This window comes from Peromyscus leucopus, chromosome 19 (assembly GCF_004664715.2).
Source record: "Peromyscus leucopus breed LL Stock chromosome 19, UCI_PerLeu_2.1, whole genome shotgun sequence".
Taxonomy (NCBI): Eukaryota; Metazoa; Chordata; class Mammalia; order Rodentia; family Cricetidae; genus Peromyscus; species Peromyscus leucopus.
In genome coordinates, this window is record NC_051079.1 from 49527444 (window position 1) to 49536972 (window position 9529).

Here is a 9529-nt window from a genome sequence, read left to right on the forward strand (position 1 = left end):
AAGATAAGCATGAAGATTGGAATTGAAAATCAGCTCTGCCCTGTGCTTAGGCTCGTCTTTTAACCTCAGTCTTCCTATCTGTGAAATGGAGTGCCCACACTGACCTTAGGGTTATGGTGAGGGTTAGACACCATGGCCAATTTGAAAGTCCTTTGTAAACTGTGGAGTGCTGGGTCAGCCTGGAGGGTCAACACTACCCAGTGTCCCCTTGAACACTGCCATCTTCAGCAGCTTGATGGGGCTGGCAGAAGGCCACCAGGATTACAAAGAAGAGTGCCCGACGGAGGAGAAAGAAACATGCTTCCTACCCAGCCTGAAGCAAAAGGAAACTATTCTGGAATTCCTCTTAATTGGAAAACAAAATATCAGTGGGTGGGTAGTCCTTGTGTGATCCTCAAATCCCCCAGGACATCTTTATGAAGACATAGGCTCTAGGTAAGTTTAATTCCTACGGAATGTTTCAGAGATCTCCCTGGAGCCTGCCACTAGCTCTACCCATGGCCCTCCTCGGCCTTGTTGTTCAACAGGAGCCCAAATGTACACAAACATAGTCCCAACGCACTGAAGGGGATATAATGCGGCCGTCACGGCTGACAAATTCCCCCACTGCTTCCTCCACTGGGCGACGCTGCCGCCATCAGAGGCAAGTTCCCAGTGTGTAAGCTTGTGCATCTATATGAGCTACTGTGGTAAGGCAATGGAGGACGCAGCCATCCCTGACGTCACATGTCACAGAGCTCCATGGCGATTCCTGTGGCAGTGCCAGCAGGTCTTCTGAGTCCTCTGATTCCCCTGTGGCGCCCTGTGTTTATGACTTAGGGTTGCCCGCTGTGTGCTGAGAGCACACCAGCCTGTGGCTGCCAGGGCCGCCGCTGCTTACAACTCTGAGGAGGCACAAGGCAATCTTTATGCAACCTGACCTGCCCATCCTCCTCTCCTTGCCCAGGCCAAGAATAGTCAATGATCATGTTCTGGAAGAAACCCCACCTTGTCACTGGACGCTCTGCGCCAAGAGGAGGAGGAACAGCGCTAGAGGCACATGCACGGTGCCAGTCAGCCAAACCCGGGGCAAGCAACAAAGGCAGAATGCTCCTTTCACATCCACGGCTCTCCCAGTGCTTGCCCCAAGGACTGGTTGAGGCCCGGTAAAGAGAGCACTCCTCACCCCTCAGTGCCCTCCAGTGCCCTTTCTTTCTCCGTTCTTATGTATGATGTATGTTTGTAAACTGAGAGGCAGTTTCACAAACACATGTGCAAATATTCATTTTAAAGAAAGCACACGTGTACGCACACCTTCTGTGTGCAGTGATGTGCGTGAAAATCCCTTTAAATATATCTTTAGCGATAGTTCTCAAAATATAGACCTGACCTCTGTGGTCAATGCATCATCGGTGTAGACGTGCTCTTGGGATAAAGACTAAGATCCCAATGCAACCCAAGACTCTTCATGGTGGGGCTCCCTTGGCTACAATTGCAGGGACAATCCACAGCTTCTTCCTTGTTGCAATGCCAGTTGCAATGACTTACATATACTTGATTTTTCTGATGCAAGAGACTTCCTTCTAGCACAAGACACTGGCATGTGCTTTTCTCTCCAGGTAGCATGCTTCCCCTCTCTTCCCTCTTCTAGGAATTATCTATGTATCATTTATATGTCTATTGAACCTTCATTTCTTTGAGGGTACCTTTACAGACTATTCTGGATTAGTGAAATTCTCTAAAAACTCCATATTACCTTCATAGTACCTATCACAATTGCAACTTTACATATTCCCACATATTCTATTTAGTGTGTGTGTGTGTGTGTGTGTGTGTGTGTGTGTGTGTGTGTGTGTAGGGGAGGTTGTTTAAGACTGTTCATGTCCTACTTATGTATGAATATTAATATGGAAGTACTTAGAAAAGAATGAATATGTATATATATATGTGCAAAAATACATGCATGAATATCTTTGCTCATATGCCTGTATAGATGTCTGTCTTACTTTATTTTTCTGATGCTATAACAGAACACATGAGACACGTTAATTTATAAAGAAAAAAGGTTTATTTTAGCTTATGGTTCTGGGGGCTAGAAGGTTCCAGATTGGTTAGTTGTGTCTATTGTCTTCCAGCTCAATGCGCAGACAGGTGTGAACAGGAGAGACAAAACAGAAGAGACAGCTTCACTTTATAACAAGGTGCTCTTGTGAAAAAGGACCCACTCCCTGGAGAAGGGTAAGATTCTTCCTAATGATGTAGCCACCCTTAGAGGCCCCACCTCACAACACCACCAAAATGAAAACCAAATTAGCGTATGACTCTCAGAGGAGACAAACCATGTTTAAAATACAGCAACATCAACGGGGTGTGGGCACGCCTAATCCACATTGAGCGAGCAGCGATCTCTGTGACGAGGCAGCTGGCTACCAGTGAAAAAAAAACAAAGAAAAAAAAAAAAAAAAAAAAAAAAAAAAAAAAAAATACAGCAACATCAATGTAAGAGTCTGTGTGCTTATTTGGGCGTGTGCAACTGTGGGCACATGCGTGTGAGTCATGCTATTCTCTGAATCTGGGTGGGTCTCCTTTCAGATTTCTAAGTAGGAGCATTTATGTACATCAAGAGAACTGATTCATATAGACTGTAATGTGGTTTGACTTAGCCCAAGGAAGACCGTTGGGAAGGAAGGAGCTATGGGCAAGGAACCAGAATGAGCGACTACCTCCGCAGTCCCATGCAGAGGGTTGGGGAGCTGGCGACAGTGGTGGGTATTTAATGTCTCATTGTGATTAATCCCAATTGTATGAAATGCCTCTGATGCTGGAGACATTTTATTATGATCCTCTTCCTCTTTCAGGTCACGCTTTGTCATTGTTAAATCGTTTCCACTTACACTGTATTATTAGAGAACAGAGAAAAAGCATGAATCTGTGTATCGAACAGAGCGTTTATGTGTGTGAACACACACTGCTATGAAGGATAGGAAGTGCAGGTCTTTACATCCATGCCTGTATTTCATGCTCTGGAGCGGGAAGGGAAGAAGACGACAGTACGGTGTTCAGAGCACCTGACTGTGGCCCTGGGAGCATCTGTTCTAAAGTCCTCTGAGAACTTGAGGCCAAATGCAGTTTTCTGGCCTCCAACTTCATTAGTACTAGCTAACTAAATTTCAGAGATGGGACTTGGGGTGTGTGTCTTCTCAGGAGGGCCCCCAATCATTTTTTGTAGGTTCTGTAAGGTCTGTAAGCATCAAATAAAATGCTTTCAAGACACTTAAACCGATGCTACTCCTCCGGCAAATCTGTAGGAAGAGATGGCTAAGCCTGACAACCTCACCCTGGAGGGAGACCTTCCACCCTTTCAGCCTAAAGACACCAGATGAGGAGGGGTTTCCCGAGTGACATTATGAGCAATGAAACAAGAAACCGAAACCAAGTGTCTGTGAACAGAATTGACAGATTAGAACACGTATCAGAAGAACTGTGAGTTTCTCGAAAAAACCACAACCAGCCCCCACCTTCCAAAACATAAAAAAAAAACCCCAAAAACCTCAAGAGAACAAATCCCAAGCCTCAACAACAGATGGACTTTTTTTTTTTATTATAAAGAGAAAAGCTAGCCAGTAGACCAGCAAAAGAACTGGATGACAAAGAAAATCCCCAGACAAAGGCACTTGTGGCTTTTCGGCACAGGCCCTAGTTTTCAAAAGCCATGTGGTGAGGCTGAACGGCAGGCAGCCGTCTGGAGGATTCCAGTTCTGCTGTGTCATGGGTGTTGATGTTGTGATTTTAAAAGTTGTTTTCTCTTCCTGGATATGAACACATTTAGAAAGTCCAGCTTCCCCTCAGAGTGTCTGAAAACTAAATAGAACAAGCCAGCAAAGACCTTCCCCTCTTGGGCTGCTGCCCTGTCTTGCTGGGTCATCCCAGTCACCATACACCTGGGTGGCAGGTCTAGTGAGCTCCAAGTGAGGAGTAAATCGGGGTCCATCCTGGGTTTCTAATGCTCATACTGAGCAAGGCCGAGAAACGGGGAAAGCATATGGTTTTGAGGCGTCAAGGCCTCACCGAAAATGGAGACTTAACTCGGAGCAAACAGCTGTGCGTCCCCAGATGCCTCTGGCTGCCCCCCCTACCCAGCAAGAGAAACTCACTCCACCTATGCTTGGACTAAATGGAAGTGGTTGGTGCTGGGGTTCCGTGAAGTTGATGCATAGTGACAAGCTGCCTGGATGGTGTGGGTTCTCCCTGCTGCTCCCAGGACCACAAAGGAATGAGACCCTTCAGAGACACGCTCCTGGAGAAGGACAGTTATATCCTTCCACTACACACCTCGTGTAGTCTCCCCCCTCCTTCCTCCTCTCTTCACTGCTTTTCTCCAGGGAGGAGAATATCCTATGGGGCTCTGGTTTCATTCTAGTGGATCATGTGACCTTGGGCGACTTAGCCTCTTCAAGCCACTTTCCTTACTCATAACATGACAACAGACTCGATAGTTCTAGGTTTCAAAGCTGCTTCTGGATACCACACGAAGGCCTGACAACCCTTGAGGCGGTGCTTGGCCCGAGGCGGTACCTGTCGCTATTGACCGTCACCCTGCGAAGCTCACAAGAGGTGCTGTTGGAGCAGAAGCCTCCTGACATGCTTCCCACACGTAGCTGTTGGTCACTCCGTGGCTTGAACAGACTAATCTGAACCAATGCCGGCAGGTGGGGTTGGAGGCATGGAACAATGCAGAAAGAACTCAGGCCCGAGAGTCCAGCGGTTAGTGTCCTATGTGCTAAGAACGGGCCAAGATCATGCTTTCACCAAGGTTTAGTATAGAAACAGCTGTTTCTTCCTTTGGCAAGGATGGGAGCAGGGAGCATTCTGCTTCATTTACAATGTGTATGTCTCTGAAAAACATATTCTTCAAAATGTCGTCTGATTTTTCAAAAATTCTGTGTTCGTATGCCTTTGAAAATAGTAGACCTGATTGTTCTTTTTTTTTTAAAAAAAAGGATTCACAGCTGTTCGTATTAGAAACCTCCAGAGAACTTTCTGAAGTGCAGATTCTTGGATATTCAGGCCAGATATTCTGAGTTCAACTTTTAAAGAGTGGCAGTTCTTTTGTACCCCAATGTGTGACAGCTTGGGAGGACTCTGTATCACCAAGCCAACGGGTCACCAAAAAATGATAATATCTGGGTCACATCACATATAGAAACATTTGGGAGATTATTTGTGAAAGTGATAGCAGTGAACGCAAGCCACTATGAATGATCTAATTCTACAGTGGTTTAAAATACATGTATACGCACTTGCATAAACATGCTTCAAAATAAGATTGAAAGCATACACATGAAATTCAACAATGGTTGTCTCTAGATGATATAGCATGATGTGTGAATTAGCTTTCTTGGTGCTGTCATTTGCTTTAAAGTATTCTATATTAAGCATCTACTACCCATTTAATGAGAGGAAATGTGCTTTAAAAATAAAGGCAAAGCGACCAGATGTTCAACACCGAAGACATCCTGAACTCCTATAGAAACTGGAGGATGGAGGAAAGGTAGGTAGGTGCTCATGACACCCAGAGCACCTCTCCGAAGACAAGATGAAATGTGTAGAGAGAAGGAAGTGGCCTGCCAGAGGTTCCCAACCCTGACCATTAGTGGCTGGGCTACCACAGGCCTTCGGTCTCTAGGTTAGGGGCTAGACCATTTGGAGTATTCTGTGCTGGCCAGGGACCTGCCTTGCTTTCTTCCTGCTCTGTGAGGGTGACTGACAGACCACAGGAAGTGTGGTGATTCTGAGGGTGGAGAAGTATATAATAGCCTTTGCAGAGAGACCTTTGTAGCTCTCATTACGCTCTCTGTGGGAGTTAGTAGGTCATTTGCAAAAGGCATGGGAAGAGCAGCTGATGAAAAGGTCTAATAATGTGGAAAACTGCTTAACCTTATTGCTCTATTTCTGGATGCTCCCCATGGCCTAGGACTGTTGAGACCCTGATTTCCCCGGGAGGTTTCCTAGTTATGAATGTGGTGAAACCTCTGAAATTCAGAGGGATGGGGGAGAAGACTAGCTGGAGTGATGAACACAGGGAAATCAGGTCTGTTATTTTCAAGAAATGGGATCACAGATGTGGAAGGAACCTAGGCCAGCTGGATGTAGAAGACTTTGTGCTTCATCCTAAACAGTGTTTCATCTTGAATGCTTCCAAAGATGGGAGGCTCACTACTCGGAAAGGAACCTATTTGATGCTTAGGAAAGTCTTCCTTTACCTGCCCTGGAATCTGCCTACCCATGAGGCCATGCTTGTATTCCAGTCTTCAGAAACAATAGACACTGCTTATCCTCACACAGTCTTTCAACACTTGATAGCACCTCACAGCGTGTCCTGGGCAGACTGACTGTCCTCAGAATGCTCAGCTATTATTTCCATAACAAATGTCATCAACTCTAACAAGAAACATGAGATATTTAGAAATCTCTATTTAGCCTCTACAATGAACAGCTGTACAAATTCAGGGCTTAGCATAGCTTGGATACTATCTGTAGTGGCTTCATTTTATAGATAAGCAAACTGAGGTTCCCCCTTCCCCCAGAAACTGCATTATTCAACTATAAAGAGACAGGGAAGGAGGAAGAGAAAGAAAGTGAGAAGTTGAGCTGACCCTCTACACCCCACCCTCCTCATCCCAGTTGTAGGAATTGAAGTTAAAATTGTTTCATTTCACCCCACCTGTTATCATTCACAAGACACCAGTATTTCTTTCGTTTTGTTTCTCGAGCACAAGGTTTCACTGGGTAGCTCTGGCTATCTCAGAACTTGCTCTGAAGACCAGGCTGGCCTTGAAATTTACAGAAAATACGCTGGTCTCTGACTCCCGAGTTCTAGAATTAAAGGTGGGAGTCATGAGTGCCCTGAAAGACACCAGCATTTCAAGCTCTTGAAAGTGCTTGGGAAATTTGCTCTCCAAAGTATTTTAAACATTTCTCGATCAAATTATATTTGTATTGTCTGCCAATAAGGAAGGCTTAGCACAGAACTGCCCCTGTGCTGACTGTACAGCTGAAGGGAAGAATGGAAGTTATACGATTAATGAAAAGCGTCACTTGAAGTACACGCGTCCTCCTTGTTCTTGGTAGTCAGAAATTAATTGCCCATTGCCTTAGAACAGCACCCGTCTAGAACAGCCCAGACCAATGTCCCCAAGGCTCAGCTACCCATTCAACTTACAAGACCTTCCTGACTTTGGAACTGAGGGTGACTTTGCCAGGACCTGTGGCAGCCTGGGCTTTGGTTTTACCCTGTTGTGTTCCCTTTCAAGTTTCATATCCTTTTTTTCTATGTGGCTTCATCCTCTAAGAAAAGATGAAGCCAAGACCCAGAGGAGTCAACGAGGCACTTTAGTGACTGGTTTCCTGCCCCAGACCCCAGCCATCCAACAGTCGCATGTTTTGAAGGGACATTCCTCCTTGCCCCCACCCACGACAACCTCCCTCTTCTTTCAACAAGGTATTGCATTTCCAGTTCTGACGCTTGTTTTGGCACACATCACAAGCGTCTCCCCGCCCCCTGCCGCTTCCTGCTTTGCATGGGTGCTAGGCTCCTTGCGTCCTCGGATCACACAGACCTAGGTTCTGATATTTACTCGGCAGCTAGCTGGCTGCGTGGCGTTTTGAACATCAGTTGCTTTATTTGCTAGTTGACAACTATTCCAACTGCATCTGAAGATGGCAAAGATGACCCAGTGCTCAACAGTGGCCTCACATAACCCTAGGCTTCAGTTCGATTTCATGGCACATGGCCGTTTAGTATTATGTCAGGGCCCAGGAGGAGGAGACCACAGCCTCTACCTCTCTCATGCTGCACAGAGCAGGTGTGCTACGGATACTCCAGGACTCTTTCCGGCACAGATGGAGCTGGCAGCCAATCGACCATCACAAACGTTCTCAGCAGCATGTAAGGACAGCTCCTATTTCCAGGCTCCTTTCCCCTCCTAGATTCCTTGCCTCAGTAATTATCTTGCAGGCAGGCCCACCCTGGCCTGCCACGGTTCACACCTGTCAGCTTGCATCTCAGGATAAGGTTCTCACTTGACAGACACTGAGAACTTGCTGTCCAGGCAAAGAAAACTTTATGGTGACGAATCCAACACAAACCTTATGTAACTAGCATGTCAACAAACAGGAGACTGGAGAGATGAGGGGGGAAAAAAAAACTACATAAAAGGTGAAAAACAAGGGGGGTTGCAATAGGCCCATGGTGTTCTTATTTTCCAAACCCCCTAAAACTGATCAAAGTTCTTAAGCTTAAAGCATTCCTAAAGGGACTCAAATATTGCAAAAGTCTCTTTTAGCTGAGAATTGACATTGACCTTCATAGGTGAAATTTTAACAAAGTGCATTAGAAGTACCTTTAGCTGAGAGAATGTAGGCATAATCTTGACTTATTTATTAATAATAGTTCTTGTCTACTTAATTAACAAATAATGACAGGTAGGTTTTTAATATATATTAATTATACATTACAATTATGCATTATATGTTAAAACTGTGAGGAATTCTAACCGAAGCTGCTTGAAATTACTTGCTGGTCATAAAGAGTTAGGGGATCTTCCTGCTTCCCTAATGCAAGGAATAACCTAGTAGATTCGTTTTAATAAAGGAAGTTCTTGTTCCTTTTGCAGAGGATTTATTTAGTGCCCGATTTTTGTATTAAAGATACAAAAACATTTGCCCTGACAACCAAAGCATGGTACAGGCCCAAGGAAAGGCTCCACCACTCAGACGAGGGCAGAGCTCAGTGGTGATGGTTTCAGCAGAACACAGCAGTCCCTGGCAGGCAGTTGGGCTCCTGGCTTAGCCCTGCTCTAGCATCTTTGGTCACTTACCTTGAGCAGTTCATCCCCTCTGTTAGGCTTTCAGGCTGTTCAGATTATGAGCTCTTCCAAATCCAAGACCTCAGGAGTATGGGGTATGTGTAGAATATATGAGAAACTGCTGTACCTCCGGCCATGAGGCCCAAGGAGGAGGAGGAAGAGGGAGGGGGATGGGGGAGGAGGAGGAGGGGGAGGAGACTGGCATGAAAACCTTGACCAAAATGGGAAAGCACAGAACAATATACATTGCACTTTGCATAGGACCGGCTTAGCCTCCTTGTGAGAGATCGATGCTCACCAGAAGCCCCAGTCACTGAGCTTTGGAGAAGCAGGGGGGCTGGTGTTGGGGACCTTGGACAGTAGGGAAGGTAGAAGTAGAGTCAGCTTTATGAGCGAAAGACATGGCAGCCAACCTCGCAGGCTGATCCTCCTCTCCAGCCCGCCGGGGGTTGCCAAGGAGGACGATCCACTCCGTGCAACCTGGGCCATGCTCTGGCTCCAACACACAGGCAAAAATAGAATGGGGCTGCGAGAAGAAATGTGTTTACTTTTGTGATTTCCCTCTGTGCCTCTTAACAGTATTATAATCTCTCTGCAAACAGGCAGTGAGGGCCTGCGGGCCTCACCTCTACTGATAAACCCTCCCAAATAACTCGTGCATGAACCTAAAACCTTAACTTCTT

General features: G+C 45.9%; 1 long non-coding RNA gene across 1 annotated transcript; it reads left to right on the forward strand.

Annotated features, from left to right (window-relative positions):
• The first annotated feature begins 15 nt into the window (after window positions 1-15).
• On the forward strand, window positions 16-2337 carry LOC119086282. The gene is made up of 3 exons (XR_005089531.1): window positions 16-435; window positions 947-1145; window positions 2115-2337. It is a non-coding gene; the product is annotated as an uncharacterized LOC119086282 (long non-coding RNA).
• Window positions 2338-9529: the final 7192 nt, after the last annotated feature.